This window comes from Vipera berus, assembly GCF_964194415.1.
Source record: "Vipera berus genome assembly, chromosome: Z".
NCBI lineage: Eukaryota > Metazoa > Chordata > Lepidosauria > Squamata > Viperidae > Vipera > Vipera berus.
In genome coordinates, this window is record NC_138205.1 from 54,550,432 (window position 1) to 54,573,025 (window position 22,594).

Here is a 22,594-nt window from a genome sequence, read left to right on the forward strand (position 1 = left end):
AAACCAACGATGGACCTCGCTGAGGTGACGCTTGAGATAATGGCGTACAAAGACAGCCACAGAGAAGATGTGGCTCCATCAGGCAATTCCGTCAGCGGGTCAGTCCACCAGGACCACCTGAGGAATCCCGACAATGGAACATCAGAGGAGGAATCTGGAGTAGATGCCATCCGCCCGAGTCCCAGCAACCCCCGAACATGCCACGAGTCTGACAGAACACCCGACAGATCGGCCGCAGGCACCAAGAATTCCCCATCAAACCGGCTCAAGTGTGCCAGCTGTGGCGGAAATCATGCCAGAGCTTCCTGCAGATTCCGGAACACCAAGTGTCACGGCTGTGGAAAGACCAGTCACATCCGTGCTGCCTGCCACAGCACGAACACAGAAACCCTCAATGATCTGGAAGTCGCCCTGTCAGGTAGGATGTCCCCTCAAAACATGGCCAGGGAAAACCACAGGGCATCCATCTTGTCTGTCCGCTCGGACCAGGGGCCCTTACTCATCAACTACCTCAGGCCCAAACTAAAAATCCAAGTTCAATTACAGGGAGTCCCATGCGAGATGGAGGTGGACTCAGGGTTCTCAGTCTCCATCATATCATGGAACACACTTCAGGGAATCGCGCGTCGCTGCAGACGCCACTTTCCCCCTAAGTCCCTCACAAATTCTGTTTCCTGACTTCCAGGGGGCCCCTATCAAACTGAAGGGGAAAACCAAACTCAGAGTTGATTACAAGCAGTTCCACAGGGAACTCACTGCCCAAATTGCCTTAGGGAGGCGTGCCAGCCTCATTGGCCTCGACTGGTTCGAGGTCCTGGGAATAAAAATTGTCGGGATCAACCAGTTACAGTCCCGACACTTAGAAACTGTCTGCCACCAGTATGCAGACGTGTTCGACGGAACCCTAGGCAAGTACAATGGACCCCCTATTGACTTGAAACTGAACCCTGAAATCCTGCCAGTCAGGATTAAAGCCAGAAGGGTCCCCTTCGTCCTTAAATCCAAAATTGAAGTAGAACTAGACAGACTAGTTAATCTTGGGGTGTTAGAACCAACTGAGGGAGGCACATGGGAAACCCCCATAGTCACCCCAGTAAAGCCCAACGGGGAAGTCCGCATCTGCGCAGACTATAAGGCCACCCTCAACCGAGCTTTAAACCCCCACGCCTACCCCGTCCCAGCTGTCAAAGATGTCCTGTCAGCCATCCAGTCAGGCACCATCTTTGCTAAGCTCGACTTGGCGCACGCGTTCCTGCAATTGCCGGTCTCTAAAGTGACAGCGGATGCACAAACCATTGTCACCCACCGTGGGGCGTTCAAAGTTAACCGCCTGCAATTCGGCATTGCTGTGGCACCTGTCATTTTCCAGGAGGCCATGGAAAAAACTCTCAAAGGAATCCCCGGGGTCTGGCCCTACTTTGATGATGTGCTCATTGCAGGGGAGACCGAAGAAATTCTTGCAGAAAGGTTGCAGGAGGTGCTACACAGATTCTGCACCACTGGCCTTAAATTAAAAAAGAAAAAATGTTCCATAGGGGTTCCAGCCACTGATTTCCTGGGCTACAGAATCGACGCCCAAGGAATCCATCCCACAGATTCCAAGATTCTGGCTATCAAGGCAGCCCGACCCCCCCCCCCCAAAAACAAAACAGAGCTACAAGCCTTTTTGGGACTGCTTAACTTTTACCACGCCTTCCTCCCCCAAAAGGCAACCATCGCAGAGCCCCTACATAGGCTGCTCGAAAAGGGAGCCCCCTGGCAGTGGACCCAGGTCCACAATGACAGTTTCCAAAAGTTAAAACACCTCCTATCCAGTAAGTCCACCATCACTCACTACAAGGAAAAAAATGCCCCTCTGCGTCACTTGCGATGCCTCCCCCTATGGTATAGGCGCAGTTCTCAGCCACCTACACACAGACAGGACTCAATCTCCCATCGCCTATTATTCTAGGACTCTTTCCAGGGCAGAGCGGAATTACGCTTAAATCAACAAGGAAGCCCTAGCAATCGTAGCAAGCGTGAAAAAATTTCACGACTACCTGTACGGTCGCCCCTTTACGATCTTCACAGATCACAAACCCCTGCTAGGGCTCTTCATGTGGGACAGGCTAACACCCCAAATCCTATCCCCAAGAATGTTGCGCTGGACCACATTCTTGGCGGCTTATTCCTTCAGGCTGGAACACAAGCCCGGGAAGCAAATGGGCTACGCAGACGGGCTAAGCAGGCTGCCCATGGCCACTCTAGACTCAGACCCAGCACCAGCCGGCCACATCCTGGCAATCCAAGAATTGCCAGACCACCCCTTGTCCGCTAAGGACATCGTCTCAGCAACGAGCAGGGACAAGGTCCTGGGCAGAGTACTTGCCTGGGTAATGACAGGTTGGCAGTTCAGCTGTCCCGGACCGGAGTTTCAAGCTTTCTATATTAGACGGCATGAACGGTCAGCCCACCTAGGGTGCGTCCTTTGGGGTAGTCGGGTCATCATTCCAGACCCCCACAGATCCCAAGCGCTGCACTCACTCCACGACGGCCACCCAGGTGTCATCAAAATGAAGGCACTTGTGCGCAGTTTCTTCTGGTGGCCGGGACTGGATAAAGACATTGAGAAACATGTAGCTGGCTGCTACATGTGCCAACAAACAAGACCCCCCCTGCCACATGCCCCCGTCCACAAGTGGGAGGTGACTAAGAACCCCTGGTCCAGGGTACACATCGACTATGCCTTTCAGGGCCAGAACTTCCTTATCATAGTCGACAGTTTTTCTAAATGGCTGGAGGTCATCCCTGTCTCCAGCACCACCACTGCCGCCACGATCAGGGGGTTAAGGAGGGTTTTTGCCACTCACGGGCTACCTGACATCCTAGTCTCTGACAACGGCCCCCAATTTACCTCTCGTGACTTCCAGATTTTCACCAGGGACAACACAATCAGGCACACCACGTCCGCTCCCTTCCATCCATCCTCAAACGGCCTTGCAGAGGTCATGGTGAAGGTGACCAAGGATTCCCTAAGGAAGATCATATCCGGAGACTGGCACTGCCGGCTGGCTCAATTTCCCCTGGCACAACACTCCACCCCCTGTTCCACCACTGGGAAATCACCAGCCGAACTTCACTGGGGCCGCCGGCTGGTTACAAAGCTGGACAGGCTGCACCCGGACAGGGCAGCCGCAGAAGCTGAACACCCCCCCCCCCAGCCAAAAACTTTCCCGGCTGGACAACTCATCTGGGCCAGGAACTATGGGACAGGGGACAAATGGTTTCAAGGCGTTGTGTTGGAACAAACGGGGCCAGTCTCCTACTTGATAGACTTGGGAGGAGGTCTCCACATCAGACGCCATGCAGACCAGCTAAGGACCAAGGGACCCCAAAATCTGCCACTTCACCCTCCTCCCTCTCCACTACAAAGCCAAACTCCAGCACAGCAAAACCAGAGCCCGCCGTCCCACAACCACTCACCCACGGAGAACCTCGAAGCCCAAGATCCTACACTTTCCCCCAATGGGGGAAAGGGAGACCAGCCCGAAGGAAACCTCCGCCGCTCCACCAGACAGTGAAAGGCTCCTGCATACCTAGCTGACTACGAATGGGCCGGGAGCAGGTCAAGATACGAAGGGAGGAACCGCCAAAATCCAGCGAGTCAACACATTACAAAACAAGCAGGGGGGGGAAGGGGTGTTGTGTATTGAACGGTTAAATGTTGTTAATCAAGTTCCATTCCCTCACCAAGTTCGTGAGGAGAAAACGCGGCAGACCACTGACAGCTGTCAAACGGGCTGCCGCTCACTACCACGCAGGCGCACCAACTGGCTGACCATGACAGCTGTCAAAGCGGCCGTGCAGGCGCAGCTCAATGACAGCTGTCAGGGAGCCGGGAGCTGCACATGCGCAGAAGCAACCTAGCTGTCAAAAGTTACCAGCTGGCCGGAGGCGCAGCTCGTTGACAGCTCGTGGCTGTCAACAGCTACCACACCTGATTGGCCGCAGCCATGCGGTGGGAGAACGCCGCACTGTTATCGGTTATCGCTTGTTCTAGTTTGTGTATAAATAGCAGGGAGTCCCGGCGGTGTTCTAAGCCGGTGCCTTCCCTAATAAACATCCTGAACCGTGCCTGCTGTCTCCAAGTCTTGCCTCACAATAATCCAGAAACCCAGCAAAGTGCCCCTAATAGGAAATATTTGCACATGATGTAATACAGGTAGCCCTCGAGTTACGAGTGTAATGAAGACTGCCCATTACATTTGTAACTTGAAAACTCATGGTAGTGAATCTCGTACCTTGAATGAGATTACTCTCTTGCTCATTAAGTGAACATGAAGTAACTCAGGGTGGGAAAGGCCATGGAAGGCCTGGTGATGGAAGAGGACCCCAAGGCCTCCCTGACCTACTAAGATACCACATGCTTCCCCCTCCCTTCCTGCCATGCCAGACTCACCTGGAAAAGATCTGTCTCTTCTCAGCTGCAATTTATGCTGCCACCCATATCTAAGGCTGGGGCACACTTCTGTGCTTTGCTGTGGCCCGATCCGGACTCTGGAGGCCTTTTCCAGGATGCTGCCACCCAGATCTGAGGCTGGTGAATGATTCTGTGCTTCCTCTGTGGTCTGATCTGGACTCCAAAGGCCTTTTCCAGGTTGCTGCCACCCGGATCTAAGGCCAGGGAATGCTTCCGCACCCACCCACAGCCCGATCCGGGCTCCAGATGCCTTTTCCAGGCTGCTGCCACCCAGATTTCAGGCTGGGGAATGCTTCCATGCCCCCCTCCATGGCCCAATCCAGGCTTGGAGGCCTTTTCCAGGCTGCTGCCACCGAGATTTAGGATTGGGGAATCCTTCCGCACCCCCCCCCATGGCCCAATCCGGGCTCTGGAGGTCTTTTCCAGGCCACTATGGCCCAGATCTGAGGCCAGGGAATATTTCTGTGCCCCCCTGTGGCCCGATCCAGACTCCGGAGGCCTTTTTCAGGCCACGGTCGCCTGTATCTGAGGCTGGGGGATGGTTCCACAGCCCTCTGCTACCCGATCGGGCCTGGTAAACACTTCTGGAGCCTGGATTGGGCCACCGGGGGGGGGCATGGAAGTGTTCCCTGGCTTTAGATCCAGGCCACAGCAGCGTGGCAAAGGCCTGGATTGGGCTGCAGCAAGGTGCAAAAACATCCCCCAGTCATAGATCTGGACAGCAAGGAAAAGGCCTCCGGAGCCTGGATTGGGCCATGGAGTGGGCATGAAAGTGTTCCCCAGCCTCAAATCTGGGTGGAAGAGCTTGTAAAAGTCCTCTGGAGCCCGGATTGGGCTGTAGTGGGCCACAGAAGCATTCCCCAGCCTCATATCTGGGCGGCAGCAGCCTGGAAAAGGCCTCCAGAGCCTGGATTGGGCCAAGGAGGGGGCACAGAAGCATTCCCCAGCCTCAAAACCGGGTGGCAGCAGCCTACAAATGGCCTCCGGAGCCTGGATTGGGCTATGGTGGGGCGTAGAAGCATCAAATTTAGGTGGCAGCGGCCTGGAAAAGGCCTCCAGAGGCTAGATCAGGCTGCAGAGGGGGCGTGGAAGCATTCCACAGCCTCAAATTTGGGCAGCAGAAGTCTGGAAAAGAATAGTATACTTTAGCTCTATGTGCTGGACAATAGGTTACTTCAATCTTGACTCTGGATCAACTTCTTGTGTTGTGTGAAGTCTTTTGCTACTTCAATGCAATATTTAAACAACAGCAGTGGCTGTTATCTCATGGCTATATCTGGATCCTATGCTTATATTATGTCAGTTATATGCAGATTACATTAGCAAAATGAAAAAAAAAGATTTCACACAGAAATGAATGTATAAATTAATTTGATAATCAAGAAAAAAGATAAAAATATATTTGAAGAGAAAGGGACGTGGTGGCTCAGTGGGTTAGGACGCTGAGCTTGTTGATCAGAAGATAAGCAGTTTGGCGGGTCGAATCCCGAGTGCCACGTAGCAGAGTGAGCGCCTGTTATTCGTCCCAGCTTCTGCTAACCTAGCAGTTCGAAAGCATATAAAAATGCAAGTAGAAAAATAGGGACCACTACGGTGGGAAGGTAACAACGTTCCGTGCGCCTTTGGCATCTAGTCATGCCGGCCACATGACCATGGAGACGTCCTCGGACAAACATTGGCTCTTTGGCTTTGAAATGGAGATGAGCACTGGCCCCTAGAGTTGGAAATGACTAGCATGCATGTCCGGGGAAACCTTTACCTTTATAGTTGGAAAACAAGATTTAGCATTTTCAAAGTATAGTCATGAATTTATTTTTATTGGTTCAATCAGTTTGAAAGAATCAGTTTCAGACAAGTATTTTGTTCAATAATATGCCGTGAACAGAAGCTGTAGTTAGAAAATAATCATCAGTATTTTTATTAAAGATCATAAAAATCTGTAGTTAAATTTCATTCTGTTTTATTGTCAGTATGTTCTTCGAATAAGTGGTTGAACCTCTGTAGTCAATATAACTACAGAGTAGGTGTTAGAATTTCTCCTTGGTACGAGAGTCATGAGGAACATAAATGATATTTTCAAACCATTCAATAAATACTAAATCATTTTGTTTTTTTCTTCATCAGCCCTTCCTCAAGTTATCACAAGGGGGAGGAGATGGTTGGCTATCTAGTTTTGTATTACCTCTTTCACCACTGCTTTAAAACTTGCTCAAAATTTTATTTTATCGAGGCTTAGCAGTGGCTGAAAGTAAACGTAATAAAGAAATAGAATAGTTGTGAAAATAAACCTAAGTAAATGCCTTGTCTTCTCTTTTGTCTAGAATTTTGTACCATTACACCATGAATTTCTTTGTTTTACTACAACTTTCTTCAGAAAAATGGAATGATGGCTAAAGCAAGAACATTAAAAAATAAACTCATTGGCACACAGTCATAGCTTAAAAATTTTAAAAAATGAAATTCATAGGGGTTAGGAGCTTAGCTAGTATCTTGCCCTTAGCTAGTACCTTGCCCAAGGTCTGGGAAAATAGCCACATTTGCCAAAGTTTCTGGAACAACTTTGGCTACCGGTTCTGCCGAAGGGGTGCAAACTGGCTGAATCCCACCACTGCATTCTTCCTACGTCTTAGTAAATGACTTCTTTTTATTGAGGGGACCTAGAGCAGATACACTCTGTGTCAGACCTGCCCCAATTTGATCCTTTAGGAAAGAAAGACACACACTCCATTGGGTTGAAGAGAAAGGTTCTTTTACTAAAAAGTTGTTGGCTGCAATAAAGTAAGGCTAGCTCTGGATTTTGCATGCTCAGAAGATACAGAATGGTTTCCCCTAATCTCAGCCCTCCCCCTGTGGACCGGTCCATCTTCAGTCAATGGGAACTTGCTGAGATTTTAAGAACACTGATATGTTTTGAGATAATAGGCATTCTTTCTCAGGGTGCCTGGCCTTGGATTCCGGTGCAAACTGGTGCCGAGCTTCTCTGGTCTTTATCACCTATCATTTCCACTCCCTCTTTCCCATCACTTATACACACAGCTTTATTGCCAATTTATCCTTCCCCTACCCCTTTCTAGCTTTCTGCCCCCTTGTTAGAGACATCAATCCTGCAGAGGAAAAAGAAGAGGAAAGGGAGAGAGATACAAAAATTCTCCAATTAGCAGACAGTTCAATGAGGCTTATCTGTGTATTGTTCATAGAACTTTTTAAGCAGTCCGGAGGCCTTAACGTGTTGGGAATCAACCCATAAAGTCTCTGAGGGAGGAGACAGTCTTCCCATGCTACCAAGTACTGGGTTTTTCCCTGATGTGTATGGTAGTTCAAAAGTCTCTGACTTCAAAGTATTGCTCTCTCTCAGTCATAATCAAGAGGTGGCTGTGACACAGGACATAGGGAAGACATGATCTCTGGTTTCAATAGGCTGCAATGAAATGCCAGGTGTATGCATCTGAGCTCAAGTTTATAGTCATCAGGTTAGTTTTTATGGGGAAAGGTCCAACATACTTCAGTCCCAATTTTTGGGATGCTTGTAAGAATTTGGTAGATAGATAAATTTTAGCTCCCACTTTAAAGTCCTTAGGCTTAGTGTTTTTTTCATTGGCTTGTTTTTTATATGCTTCTCTAGCTTCGTCCACCACCAGCCAGTTATTCTGTAGTTGGGTGACCCCACTCTTTTAGCGATGCAAGCAATGGGATGCCTGAGGCAATTAAGGGATAGATACAAACTTCTGGTGCTTGACTAGGTGCAGGGTTTTTACAAATCCGAAGTGCCCTTCCATCTCTGAATCATGGTTTTTTTTGTAAAACCATTAATTGTTGGCTCTGTGGGATGTACAATTTGGCCCCCACCCAAGCTAAATCATGTAAAAGATCTGAGCTGGAACACCCCTTAAGCCTCTCTTTTCCATGCCCTGGATCACAAGCCTCAAGCAAAACCAGATTAAGAGAAAAGCCAGTTGGTCTTCTGAAATTTGCACTGCCAACTTGGATGTCATCAAGGGGCCCAACTGTGCTAAAATCCTTGCTTGTCCCGGCATCATAGATATCCTTCAATTGACGAAACTAAGAATTTGGGGTGGCTTGGATGAGGAAAGAAACATCATAAAGAGGCGAAGAAAAATTAAAAGTGCACCCCTCCCAGCTCCCCATATACAATCTATGTAAAGAGACATCAGAAATAAGATAGCACAGAAAATCATTTGCAACACTGACACCCATTTTTGCATGTCACATCTCCATCACAAGCCATCTGATGCTTGAGTTGCACATTCATCCCCACTCCAGATGGTAGGATATCTGTTACCCATGAATTATGAATCAGATGAACACTTTATGGTTTTATTTATAATTACCTTCTGATTTCTCTTAATTGGTTACCAAGCTTTAAACAATGCTTAGCAATCTAGAGAAATACTTTATGTATATCCATTAAATGAAGAACTTGAATTGAAAATAAAAGGTTATTCTGCTCCATTTGGACTTCAATCATGCATTCGCTATGTATGTATATGTATATGTATCTATGTATGTATAGATAAAATGTATGTGGTAATATCATTGAAGCTTAGACAATCTACTGGTCAGCTTGCACAGATTCTTGTTGGTATATTTTCAGATAGCCAATTAATACATTCGTAAATGTATTTTTAAAAAGCCAAAATAGTCTTCACTTTTTCCGTCTCTTCCTTTAACTGATCCCTAGTGTACTGTAAAAATGCTAGATATATTACATCATTTTGGGAAAAGAGGGAAACATTAAGAAACCAACAATAGGAAGTCATCATATCATCCACAATAGGTCTTTTAATCATCCCTCTTGCATTTATTTATTTATTTATTTTATTATATTTATATACCGCCCTTTCCCGAAGGACTCAGGGCGGTTTACAGGGTGGTTAAAACAAAAAATACAAAAGTTAAAAACAGATTAAAAAAATTATATCCGTCCCTGAACAAATAAAACCCCAGTTAAAATTAAAATTAAAATTCTCAGCCTGGGCCAGAGAGCTCGAAGAGCCAGGTCTTCAGGTCCCGGCGGAACGAACGGAAGTCGGGGGCGGTCCTAAGCTCCACTGGCAGCTGGTTCCAAAGGGCAGGCGCACCCACTGAGAAGGCCCTATCCCTGGGTGTTGTCCGCCGGCAGTCTCTTACCGGCGGTACCCTGAGAAGACCCTCCCTGTGGGAGTGCACTGGACGAAGGGAGCTTGATGCCGGCAGCAGGTGTTCCCTCAGATAACCCGGACCCAAGCCATTTAGGGCTTTATAGGTCATCACCAGCACCTTGAATCTCACCCGGAGGGCAACCGGGAGCCAATGCAGCTTGCGGAGTAGAGGTGTTACATGGGAGTATCGGGAAACCCCCATCACAACTCGCGCGGCCGCATTCTGCACCAGCTGAAGCCTCCGAGTGGTCCTCAAGGGCAGCCCCATGTAGAGAGCGTTGCAGTAGTCTAAACGGGAGGTCACGAGCGCATGAGTGACTGTGCATAGGGCATCTCGGTCCAGATAGGGTCGCAACTGGCGCACCAGGCGAACCTGAGCAAAAGCCCCCCTGGTCACGGCTCCTATATGGTCTTCAAAATTGAGTCGTGAATCCAGGAGGATGCCCAAGTTGCGAGCCCTATCAACGGGGGGTAACACCTCACCCCCATCGTTAGAGGTGGAATAGTCTGGTTAGCCCGAGATGCCGATATGTACAGCCACTCAGTCTTGGCAGGATTGAGACGAAGCCTGTTTCTCCCCATCCAGACCTGGACCGCCTCCAGGCAACGGGACATCACGGCAAGGGCATGGCTGGGTTGGTTCGGGGTGGAAAGAAAAAGTTGGGTATCATCAGCGTACTGATGATACCCCACCCCAAAACCACGAATGATCTCACCCAGCGGCTTCATATAGATGTTGAACAGGAGGGGCGAGAGAACCGACCCCTGAGGAACTCCACAAACGAGCTAAGGTCCATTCTTTAGCTAAGGTGAAATATTGTCTAATGAGTTATGATTTGTCTCTCTTCTAGTTATTTTCCTGTTAGTGCTGAGTTTTGTCTTCTGAAAATCTATTCCACAAATGACTTATTCATGTTTTAAGCAGTCCACCTTTCCTGGCTAACTGCAGCTGTCTATGTAAGGGAAGCTTTGTTCTCCGTCCTAGCAAACTAAAATTGGATTTTAAAACAGCATATATGTCATCAATAGAAACATAGGACATAGTACAAACTACTGTAGCTGGTTGAGTTTCAGTGTTAGGGCATCAGACTCAAAGTTTTGGTCTAACAAATCATTAAGCAATAGCTTTCTATATCCCTAATGATCATAACTCAGTATGGATCTACTGCTACTTAGAATTATACCCTTGGTGTGACAGAAAGTTCATCTAGCAGTGTGTCTATTCTAAGATTCAGTTTCCATTAACTTGAAGTGAAATTGAAATGTTATCTAATTTCTCTTGGATTTTATTTTCCTGGGAAGGATGAATTTACCCAGCAGTCTAACAATATTTATATCTTAACTCATTCCTATCTCTAAAGGTCTTTATCCACCAACTTTTCCCTCAATTTCTCCAGATCACCTGAAAACCAACTTTCCCCGATATTTAACAATCCATTGACATGAGCTATCCAGCAAATGGATTCTTGAATATTTGCAATTTTTTTCCATTACTGGATTATCCTCACTCCACTCTTGGTTTTCTATTGCCATTATACATGTTAGGGATTGTTGTGCAGAGGTCTCCTTGTGCTACCAAGAAGTTGCACAGACAAGGAAAGGTACTGAGAGCAGTAAGAGTCACACAGTAACCACAAGAATATACTGAGTTGTGAAAGCAAAAAGTATTTTACTTTTGAGGTGGTGTAAAAACAAAAATGCACGGTGAACAATAAACAGTCCAGGTCATACACAATAGTAACAGTCCAAGGAGTATTCCAAATACAAAGTCTTTTTACCGGTCCAGAGGTCAATACACAGTTCAGGTTTATCACAGTAGTAAACCAACAGTACAGCAAAACAGAGCAATAGTAGAGAGAGCAGTGAATTCAAAAAGAGATAGAAGCTACGTTCCTAGCTCCCTCTTATGGCCATGAGAACACTTACACACCCATTGGCCAATTAACATCTTAAAGTCACAACATCATAGTTTATATATTTTCAACCCAACAATGTAGGCTATCACCATATGCCTAACAATACATTCAGAGCTTTAAGGAAGACCATGACATAAAAATTACAGCTTTGGGTTGGAAATGCTACAAGCATGATTATTGTTTTCTATATGATGATGTAGATAGCAAAACATGAGTTCAGTCAAGTAGGCAAACATTTTGATGAATGATCTCCTCTTTTCAGGCAAAGCTAATATTTTGTTACCTAATCCTAGAGGTATGTGATATGGTTATGATTGCCAGCTTGAGCTTCCCTCCTTTCAATTCCAGGATGCCCAAAAGAAACAACACTTTAGTAACTTTTGAAGCAGTATCTGACCTCATTCAAACTATTGTTCATTTTACAGCACTCAAATAGAATGCACTAGCTTGATAACAGATAAATCAGAATTTTGAGGAATGCTAGATTATTATGAGCAAATGTACCCAATACTAAACTAAGAATCTTGGCTTATATTAAATAGCATTTGCAAGGTAGTTTGAATATGAATAATTTCAAACCTGGAATAAACTTTTTGTTATTCCCTAATTAAACAAAATATAGGCATTGATTGCAATGATGAGTAGCCATGCAAGCAGAGATTTCATCCTGTGCTGCTAGCCATTGTCTTTAGAGTTGGAATTTTGCTCAAACCAAAAAGTTTGCCAGTTTGTTGAAATCTTTTGTTCAAAGGACTGATGAAGTAGCCATGCAAGCATCTTTATATGAATAAGCAAGTGATTTAGTTAACAATCCTAAAATATATGTTTTGAATCTCCAAAGGGAGATTTCTCAGCAAGCCATCCTACTGTCTCTAGCTATAAACAAGGAACAAAGAGCAAATTAACCTTTGTCAGTGACACAGTTTACAGCCTACGGTTGGTACTCTTAACACAGACCAGGAAGTCCCTCGAGAATTCCAGACCGGCTCACAACTTGTGGTCTTAAGAAACAATTTGGCTCAATAATTTTGTTTTGAGATAAAACAAACTCAACTGTTTATAGCATAAAACAAAGGACAAACTTTGAATTTATGAATCATGAAAGAAATAAACAAATTGAATGACATTGTTTCAAGTGTCCTAGGCCAGAACATTACATAATGTGATTGGAATGTTTTAATTCTGGATTTATCTGCATGGGCTAGTAATTCTTGAGTAGGAGACTGCAGAAATCCAGGTGATATATGGCATGGTAGAATTAGAGATGTTGGAATATATTTATTTTTTTGTCTAATGGTCTCTAGGTTTATGTAGTCAGATCTGGTAGACATAGCCAGTATAGCAACTGTTTTTCATAGCTCTTTTAACAATTATTTTGTTTTTGAGAGCAAAGAGATTGTAAATGCTGCTGCTCTTAAAAGTTTTAATGTGAGATCAGGAAAAGAAAATAATTGATAGGTTCTCCTTGATTTGTTTTCCTCACCTGCTATTCACTAGCCACTGTCATTAATGTGACTTGTAATGAGCTGACATGGGGGAGGCAAATTTAAATGGCTAGAACAGTTTTAAAGAAGGTCTTATATAAGCGCACAAACTGTTTCAGACAGATTTAGTGCTAATCTGGAACAGTGTTATATTTGTATTTAGAATGGTCCTCAAAAGCAGTGTTTTTCAACCACTGTTCCGCGGCACACTAGTGTGCCGCGAGATGTTGCCTGGTGTGCCGTGGGAAAAATTGAAAAATTCGAAAGATTTTTTTAAAAATGTCAAATTTTCGCCCACTAGGCGGGCGCCGGACTGTGTCCTGGGTATGGGGGGGGTGGGGTTTTGACTCTGCCCTCGGCCAGCAGGGGCGCCGATTGGCGCTCCTCAGGGGGACACCCTCCACCTTTCTGATGTCCGGGCTGTGATTGGTCCAGACTCCAGCCTGGACCTATCACAGTAGGACATCATCTTCCGACTTCCTTCCCGCCCGAGCACAGTGTGCACAGCAGCGGAGAGAAGAAGACATCGCGACTCGAGTCACCAGACATCGCAGTAGATCGCCGATGAGCAGAAGAGTGCCAATGGATCTGGATTTGGAGGGCAGAAGAGCAGAAGAGCGCTGACTGATGGATCTGGATGGAGACATGCGCAGAAGAGTGCTGAGTGTGACGGACAGCGGCTATCTGGAGGAGACAAGCACAGTAAGTACTGAGTGACAGTGAGATACTGCAGTGATGGACAAGTTTTTGAAAAGGAAAGAACTGGACTCTGAACAAAATTTGGAGCCAGATGAGAGCCCAAGTATGAGTGGGGATCAAAAGAAAGCAAAGATGGTTAGCTCAAGGCAATATAGTGAAAGCTATATTTCATTTGGATTTACTTTCACCGGAGATGCAAACAAACCAACTCCACTGTGCGTGGTGTGTGGTGAAAAGCTAGCTAACAGTGCTATAGTCCCAAGCAAACTTAAACGCCATCTCCAAACGAAACACCCTTCGCTTCAAAACAAGAATGCGGACTATTTTGTTTGCCTGCGTGAAAACACGGAGAAACAGGCAACTTTCATGAGAAAAACCACAAAGGTAAATGAAAGAGCTCTTAAAGCTAGCTATCAAGTTGCTGAACTTATAGCCAAGTCAAAAAAGTCGCACACTGTGGCAGAGACATTAATACTTCCCGCCTGCAAAGCTATTGTAGAGGAGATGCTCGGACCTGAAGCAGCTAAGGAAATAGCCAAAGTCCCTCTCTCAGACAACACAATTTCCAGACGTATTAATGACATGTCTGCAGACATCGAAAGTGTGGTTTTTGATGGTGCAGGAGCAGGAGGAACTAACTGAACTGAGACAAAATCGTGGTTTCAAGCTAAGATTTGCTGATCTACCTTTGGACAGTTTTTGGTTGTATACTGCCAAGGAGTTCCCCCTTCTGGCAAACAAAGCTATTTTGACATTGCTCCCATTTTCCACTACATATCTGTGTGAGATGAGCTTTTCAAGCATGATTGCTATAAAAACTAAATACAGAGAGAGACTGAGAGCTGTTGACGAAGAGCTACGTGTGTGTCTTTCTTCGATTCCAGCCAGAATATCAGCTTTGTGTTCAGCCAAATAGGCCCAGGTTGCGCACTGAATAAAGTATTTTATAATTTTTCATATTTCTGTTTACTTACTATTTCATAATAAAGTAATTATAAAATACTTTCTTTGTGTTTATTTGATTCCTATTCAAGAGAATTACTTTATATATAGTTAATATAGGCACAGAGTTAAATTTTTTAACATTTTCTAATGGTGGAATGCCTCGTGATTTTTTTCATGAAACAAGTGTGCCTTTGCCCAAAAAAGGTTGAAAAACACTGCTCAAAAGAGCTGATAATTAGGAAAGGAGTAATTGTCTATATCTCTCACAAATGAAGTTAAATATACATATCTCGCAGGATAATGTTGCAGGATTCAGTCTGATTCAGGACCAGAGATTTATTTTTCCAAAGTTTTCAAACTTATGCTGGAGCCCATCCTCAGGGAACTTCTCACTCTCCAGAATGTGTGCATTGGGCTGTTCTATGTATAGCATTTATGTGGTGCCTGATTGATTGCTTAGTCATCTATGATTTAAAGGCAAACTTTACAAATCAGATTTTCATTGAGGTTGAACTAATTTAAGGGTTATTATGTGATTAAAATAAATGATTTAGCACACATTAACTTTGATTCAGAGAAGCAAAAAGATATAAAAGTTTATGCATATATAAATCAAAATAAGAAATTCAGCTATGGAAGCCTAGTATTTAAAATAGAAAACATTAAATATTTTAATATATGATCAAAGATCAAATAAAAAAATATAAAACATTTGAATTCTTAATAGGAACCCATTTAATCCAAGGTTGAATCTGCTGTAATGCTCACAATAGCTACATAGAAATTACTGTACTACACAGTACAGTAAGAATAAATAATTCATATCCAAAAGAGCACAATGTAAAATAAAAAAATAAGGATTAATTCTTTCAACCATATATTTCTTGTTGTATATAGGGCATTTTACTTGGCTCTGTGTAGAATCATACATCCACATACCCCTTAGCTAGTTTTGGATAGGTTGAGACTATTGAAAGCCGGGAGATACATAAGAATTTTGACCTCAATTTACTACTTCAGCACCAGTCTTTTATAATACATTTCCTCTTGAGTTATCTTGACCATTTATTTAGATCTTGATACCTGACCAAAAATCTGGGTGATGCAATTTTCTGGTTGAGATACACTCCAAATCCAAGGAAGAACTGAGATAATGCATTAATGTTCACAAGAGTATGCATGGTGAAGACGACCATGATAGAAAATTTCCTGCTTTTCAAAAGGCATTTCTCCTTTAGTCCTTGAGAAGTAGAAATGAAATATATTTTTTCTCCCTCAGTTTCTTGTGGAAAGGTGCTCCCTTCTAAATCCCTCAATGCTACCAATCTGCCTGAAAAATCTAGTCTAGAACAGAGGTCCCCAACCTTTTTGGCACCAGGGACCGGTTTCATGGAAGACAATTTTTCCATGGACCAGGTGAGGGGGGAGGAAGGGGAGGTTTCAGGATGATTCATTATATTTATTCTAAGTTTTCTAAATATACAAACAAACAAACAAACAAACTTTATTTCTATTATTATTACGTTGTATTCGATTAGACCAGTGACTTTCTGCTTCTAAGAAAGTAGGAAGAAAAAGAGAGAATCCTAAACTCGGCAAAACAAAACAAAGACCCAGAGGGTGGGGGGAAGGGAGGGAAGGCACTGCGCAAGCCCAGCAGCCTTGGAAAAGATGTAGATAAGAGGGATTCCCTGGGAGACACAGTGCTTACGAGGAAATGTAACTTCTCCCCTCCCCTCTCCCCCATTGCAAGCCGGGTAGGAGCGTGCTTGCCTTACAAACTTGAGAGCTGCACGAAGAAACGAGCGCGAACACACACACACCAAATTAAAGCAGGCAGGAAATTGCCAAAATATGAGGCACCCGGAGCACCATCAAAACAAAAGCAAAAAAGTCAGCTGTCTTAGAAAAGTTGCAAACAAGAGATTCCCTTGAAGACGCAGTGCTTAAAGTGAAAGGTAGCTTCTCCTTGCCCCTATTTGCACCCTAAGAAAGCACCCTCACAAACACATACCTGGGGGGGGGGCTTCCCCTCCAACGAGGTTTTGGGGAAGCCCCTGGTTGCAAGCTCGGCTGGCGCGTGCTTGCCTTGCAAACTTGGGAGACTTGTGTGAAGGGAGCACGAGCCCATGTGGGGTGCTGGGAGGGGGAGAGGAGGAAAGTGAGGAAGACGAGGAGGAAGAAAAAGTAGCCGGAAGGAGAGGAAGCAGGAAGAGGAGGAGGAGGAGGCAGAAGAAGAGAGAGCATAGGAAGCAGGAGGAAGGACACTGAGCTCAGATGTTGCAAGCCAGTTGCAAGAGCAGCCACTGGAGAACTTTTGTATTTTGCAAGCCGGCTTCTTCCCTGCCACTCTCCCGCCCCTGCCCACACCCCTGCAGACTTGCCGCATGCCTTCTGCTGCGCGGACCAGTTCTTAACTGCTGACCGGTACCGGTCCATGGACCGGGGGTTGGGGACCCCTGGTTTAGAAGGTCCAATATTTACATACTCCAACACTGGGATCTCTAGACTAAATTTTTAAAACTAGGATTGGCAGCATTAAGGGAGGGAGTTAGAAGGGAGTACCTTTCCACAAGAAACTGAGGGAGAAAAAAACACTCTCCAAATCTTTTTTTGTTAGAGAACTCTTAACAAAAGTATTCCCTGCCTATAGATTTTTGCCTCATGGATCAGCACTGCTTGTAGCACTGCTTGTTTTCCCATATCAGTTAGCCAACTTCCTGGAATACAGAGAAAGAAAGAGAAGGGTCTAGGGATGGAAGGAGAGTCATATAGGGTTATGTCATTGTATTATTGCAAAATGTTTCCATTTATTCACTGTAATTGATTTGATTGATTTCCCTGTGAACAACAGGTATGTATCGGTATTAGTAGTAATTGTGTCCTGTTGGGTTAGAGGACCAGGATAGTCTGTCACTTATGTCATCAAATAATAACAGTAAATTTATAATGAAAAATTAGTGAGACTAAGAAAATGAGTTAAATACTATCCCCTTTCCAGCTCCCTTTACACTTCTGTTTGTGGCCATGGGGATATGGAAATGATTGAGAAGAAATGACACAGAAGTTCCCAGATACGTTTTTTTAGAGGGGAGTCATCTTTAAGAGACAATTTTTCATTTTAGGACAGAGGATAATTAACTAATTCTTTGTTAAGCAGTTCATACGATTGGAATGGGAGTAGCTGACCAGGATTTTTTGGCATCTCTACTGTGGGATCTCTTAGTGTTTTTTTTACCCTTTAGGAACATATAACCCAACTATTTGAGGTGGGTAGCCTGTTTAAAAGATGATAAAGCAAATTCTGCTATTTTTTCCCATTCAAGTAAAAGTAATAATATGACAGCTGTGTAATAAAATGGGTCTAGTTATTTGGCTAAGATCAGTGAAGTTGTTTAGATTTAGTTAGTACATTCAGAATGGATCTGTTCAGAGGACTGGAAAAGAACTGATATGGTTCCAATCTTCAGAAAGGGAGAAAAATGGATCTGGTAAACTATAAAGCCTGTTATCAGTATCTGGGGAAATCCTAGAAAAGACAATCAAGCAAAGAATTTGCAAGCACTTAGAAATGAGCAAAGTTATTATTGGAAGCCAGCATGGGTTTGTTAAAGATAGATCATGCCACACAAATCTTATTGCCTTCTATGACAAAGTGACTAAATTAGTGGATCAGGGAAATATTGTGGATTTAATTTAGTTGGAATTCAGCAAGGCATTTGGCAATGTAGTCCACAGTCTACTACTTGGTAAGACAGAAAAATGTGGTATAGACAGCATCACCTTTAGATGGCTTTGCAACCTTCTAAAGCAGGGGTATCAAACTCCTGGCCTGCAGGCTGGATGCATCATAGCAAAACCGTGCCCACCCCATTGCTGGCAATGGCAAAAAAGTCATGATACATCAGGACACGTAACGTGATGTTGCAAGTTTGACACCCCTGCTCTAAAGCAACCATACTCAAGATGTAAGTCTTCAATGGAACTACATCTAAATGGAGGGAAGCATGCAGTAGATTATCTCAAGGTTCTGTCTTAGACGCAACATCTTCATAAATTATTTGAACCTGGCTCAATGGTAGTGACTGTGGGAGAGATCTAGATGTCCTAGTGACAACCAGTTAAATATGAGCCAGCAGTTTGCTGCAGCTGCCAAAAATGCTCACTGATTGGGTAATGAAACATCTGCAAGAAAACAACCAAGCTCAGAGAGCACCAAGGACCTCTGATTTCAGCCTTGAGCCACAAATATTCTCTCTTATTGCTGCCAAAAAAGCCAATGCAATCTTTGGCTGCATCAGGGATCATATGATTCAAGATACTGCAGTTTAAGTATATACTTTATACTGCACTAATTACACCACACTTGGAATACATGGTTTTGGTCACCATGATATAAAAAAGATACTAAGATTCTACAAATGGAATCTTTGAAGAGTAACAAAGATGAAAATGGGTATAAAGGCTAAACTGTATGATGAATGGTTGTGGGAACTAGCTTTGTCTAACTAAGAGAACCAGGGGTGTATGATAGCATTACAGCAAGTGAGGGGTTGTCACTAAGAAGTGACATTCTCCAAAGCAACTGAGGACTGGACAATGAATAGAACAAGGACATGATCAAAGATTATCAAGTTGTGGATGCTCCATCTAGGAGGTTTTCCGGAAAAGATTGGACAATCATTTGTCCAGGATCTCCTTTTTGAGCAGGGGGTTGGACTAGAACAGGGCTTTTCAACCAGTGGTGCGGGTACCACCTGTGGTACATTGGCACCTGGCCGGTGGTACGCAATGATCCTAGAAAAGTGGTAGCGGGGGAGGGGAATCAGCTGAACCGGTGGTAGCACCGCACAAGCCTGAGTGAGAGATGGCTGGAGCTTCAGGGTTGTCAGGGCTCAGTGGAAGCGCCAGGATCAGCACCGCTTTCCAGCTGATTGGCACTTCTTCTGGGCTGTCAGGGCTCAGCAGAAGCACTAGGATTAGCGCCAGGCTCCAGCTGGAACCCGGCTCTGATTCTGGTGCTTCTGAGCCCAGAAGAAGCGCTGATCAGTTGGAATGTTGCAGCATCTCCAGGGTCTTGTGATTTACATTCAGATGTTTGGCAACTGATTCATATTTATGACGGTCACAGTGTCCCAGGGTCATGTGAAGTGACCAAAACCTGCTATAACCACCCAGCAAATGGGGGGGGGGAATAAAAACCAAACACCCCCCCCATCCCTGCTGCCAATCCTCAACAAAAATGCTCACAACAATGAAAACAGGAAGAAGATCGTTGCTGGGTGGGCAGACAGGTGTCTTGCTCGGCTGTGGCTTGGGGGGCAACTTTTTCAGTGCCAGTGTAACTTTGAACAGTCATTAAGCTAACTGTTGTAAGTCGAGGACTACCTCTACTTCATCACTTTTTTCCTTTTGGTCATCAAGTTTTTGACACCTTGGTAGGCGACTGGTGGTACTCAGATGTTGCCATATCCTAAAAGTGGTACAATGGGTGAAAAAGTTGAAAAGCCCTGGACTAGAAGACTTCAAGGTGTCTTATGTTCTACTTTACTGTTCCTACCAGCACACAAATAATCTTAATTTTTATTTTGCTCTGTTGATCATTTTTCTATCCCATTTCTTTATCAAAAGACCATCATGACTATTTTAAAAAATTCACCCAAAATTATATGAATTTTATGCTTATCTCTCCTACTATGCACATTCTTTACTTTCTTCCAAATATGCACATTTTTATAGATATCCTGTAATATTTTAACTTACATTATGAAGAATGCAGATATTAACCTACAAACATATTTTAATTTATATTAGTTTGCAGAACTAGGCATTGGAACTGAACCAGTTTCTTATTACGCTAACTTCAATTGATGAGTATTCAGCCTCTGTTTGAAAACCTCTACTTAAGGGGATGAAACCATCTCATCTATTCCATTGATAGAGAATTCTTACTTCTTATTTCCTAATGTCTAATATATATTTATATTGTTTATTCTTATTTAATTTTTAATTTATTTGTTGTCCGTCTCACAGTTTATGGCAATTTGTTTATTGACATTAGAGCCAAGTCTGCAATGTATCCTCCCTTCATATTTTTGAAAATCTATGTATTCCTTCAAACTTGTCTTCTGCAAGTTAAACATTTTAATTGTTACAACAACATAGGACTTCATTTTGAGTCCTTTCAAGATTTTGATAGCCATTTTCTGGACCTGTTTCAGTTTATGATTTTCTTCTAAAAAAGAAGAAAAGAACTGGTGTGCAGAACTGAATGCAATACTTCAAGTTAACCTGACCAAGGAGAATAGAGCATATACCATGTTTTCCTGAAAGTAAGAACTTGTCTTACTTTCTTTTGGCCTCTGAATAAAGCAGAAGCTTTTACTTTCGGGGAGGGCTTACTTTTTGCCGGCACCAGCACCAATAGGCACGAGCAGGTGGGGGTGGGGCAGGGCCTGTGCATGGGGTGGAGAAGCAATGCAGCGGTGAGAGCATGGTGGTGGTCCAAATACGGTACTGGTGTAGCCATGATGGGCTGTGGAAAGGGCGCCGAGGCTGGTACTGGGTGAGTTGGCCCAGATCTTCCATGCAACTACTGGAGCGCCCCATCCGCTGCCAGCCTACCAGGGCCCTTCGCCAGTGGCTGCTGGTGGAATTTGCTACCACCAGCCCTGCCCTCTTCATCCCACTGCCTGCTTGCCTGCAGCCACAATGAACCAAACCCTTGGTGAGCCCTGGCCTCCGCCCGCCTGAATGCTGGCCCTACTAGGACATTTCTCGGCCACGTTGGGTGCCATGTGGTGGCCAAGTGGCTGCCCTTGCTGCTGGCCTCGCAGGGGTCTTTGCCCTCCACCTGCATGCCTACTCAGTGCTGCAGGCGCCAGGCTAAGGGCTGAACCTGGCACTCTTTGGGCCCTGGCAGGCAATGCACCTATCATACCAGCTGGATGCTTTTGGCTTCTACCAGCTGCTCCCACCAGACCGCCTTCCACGTACTATACTAACCTGCCTTTCAGCTGCATTCCGTTTCTCCGTTCACTTCTCAGCCTTCACTGCATGGTTGTGGGACAAAAAAAAGAAAAGTTTAATTGGACTTTCTAATTTTGTGAGATCTTGCAAGAAGTTAGAAAGTCTGATTGCAGTTTTTTTTTGTCCCACAAACATGCAGCGAAGGCTGAGGTTTGGAGGGGCTGCACGTGCACCTCGCGGAACGGGTGGTGGTGCCGCCTGTTTGGAAAGCTGCTGCGGCCCGTTTGCAGAGCTGCCGTCTTCCTCCGAAGGCGGCAGGTCTGCAAACTGGCCGTGGTAGCTTTCCAAACCGGCGGTGGCAAGTCTGCAAATGGGTGGCGCCGCCGCCCGTTTGGGCAGAGGTACGCGTGCACGTCTCCAAAGTTTTGGAGAGCTGTGTGCACACCTCTCGGAACGGGCGGGGGCGCCGCCCGTTTGTTTAACCTGCCGCCGCTGGTTTGTAAAGCTGCCGCGGCCAGTTTGCAGACCTGCCGCCTTCAGAGGATGGCGGCAGCTCTGCAAATGGGCTGCAGCAGCAAACGGAGAGGTATGCACACAGCTCTGCAAACATTTGGAGATATGCGCGTGCAGCTCTGCAAACCTTTGGAGGTGTGCACGCACCTCTGCCTGAACCCGAACGGGCGGCGGCGCCATCCGTTTGGAAACGTGCTGCCGCCGGTTTGGAAAGCTGCTGCGGCCAATTTGCAGACCTGCCACCTTCAGAGGATGGCGGCAGTTCTGCAAACGGGCCGCAGCAGCTTTCCAAACTGGCGGTGCCACCGCCCGTTCCGAGAGGTGCGCACGCAGCTCTCCAAAACCTTTGTAGAGATGCGCATGCACCTCTGCCCAAACAGGCGGCGGCACCACCCGTTTGCAGACCTGCCGCCGCCGGTTTGGAAAGCTGCCATGGCCAGTTTGCAGAGG

General features: G+C 45.2%; 1 protein-coding gene across 1 annotated transcript in view; it reads left to right on the forward strand.

The window, feature by feature from the left end:
- EPHA5 (EPH receptor A5) overlaps positions 1-22,594 on the forward strand; it is a gene marked incomplete at its 3' end in the record, with an annotated part of 211,151 nt that overhangs the window by 110,071 nt on the left and 78,486 nt on the right. The gene's annotated exons all lie outside the window — the stretch shown is intronic.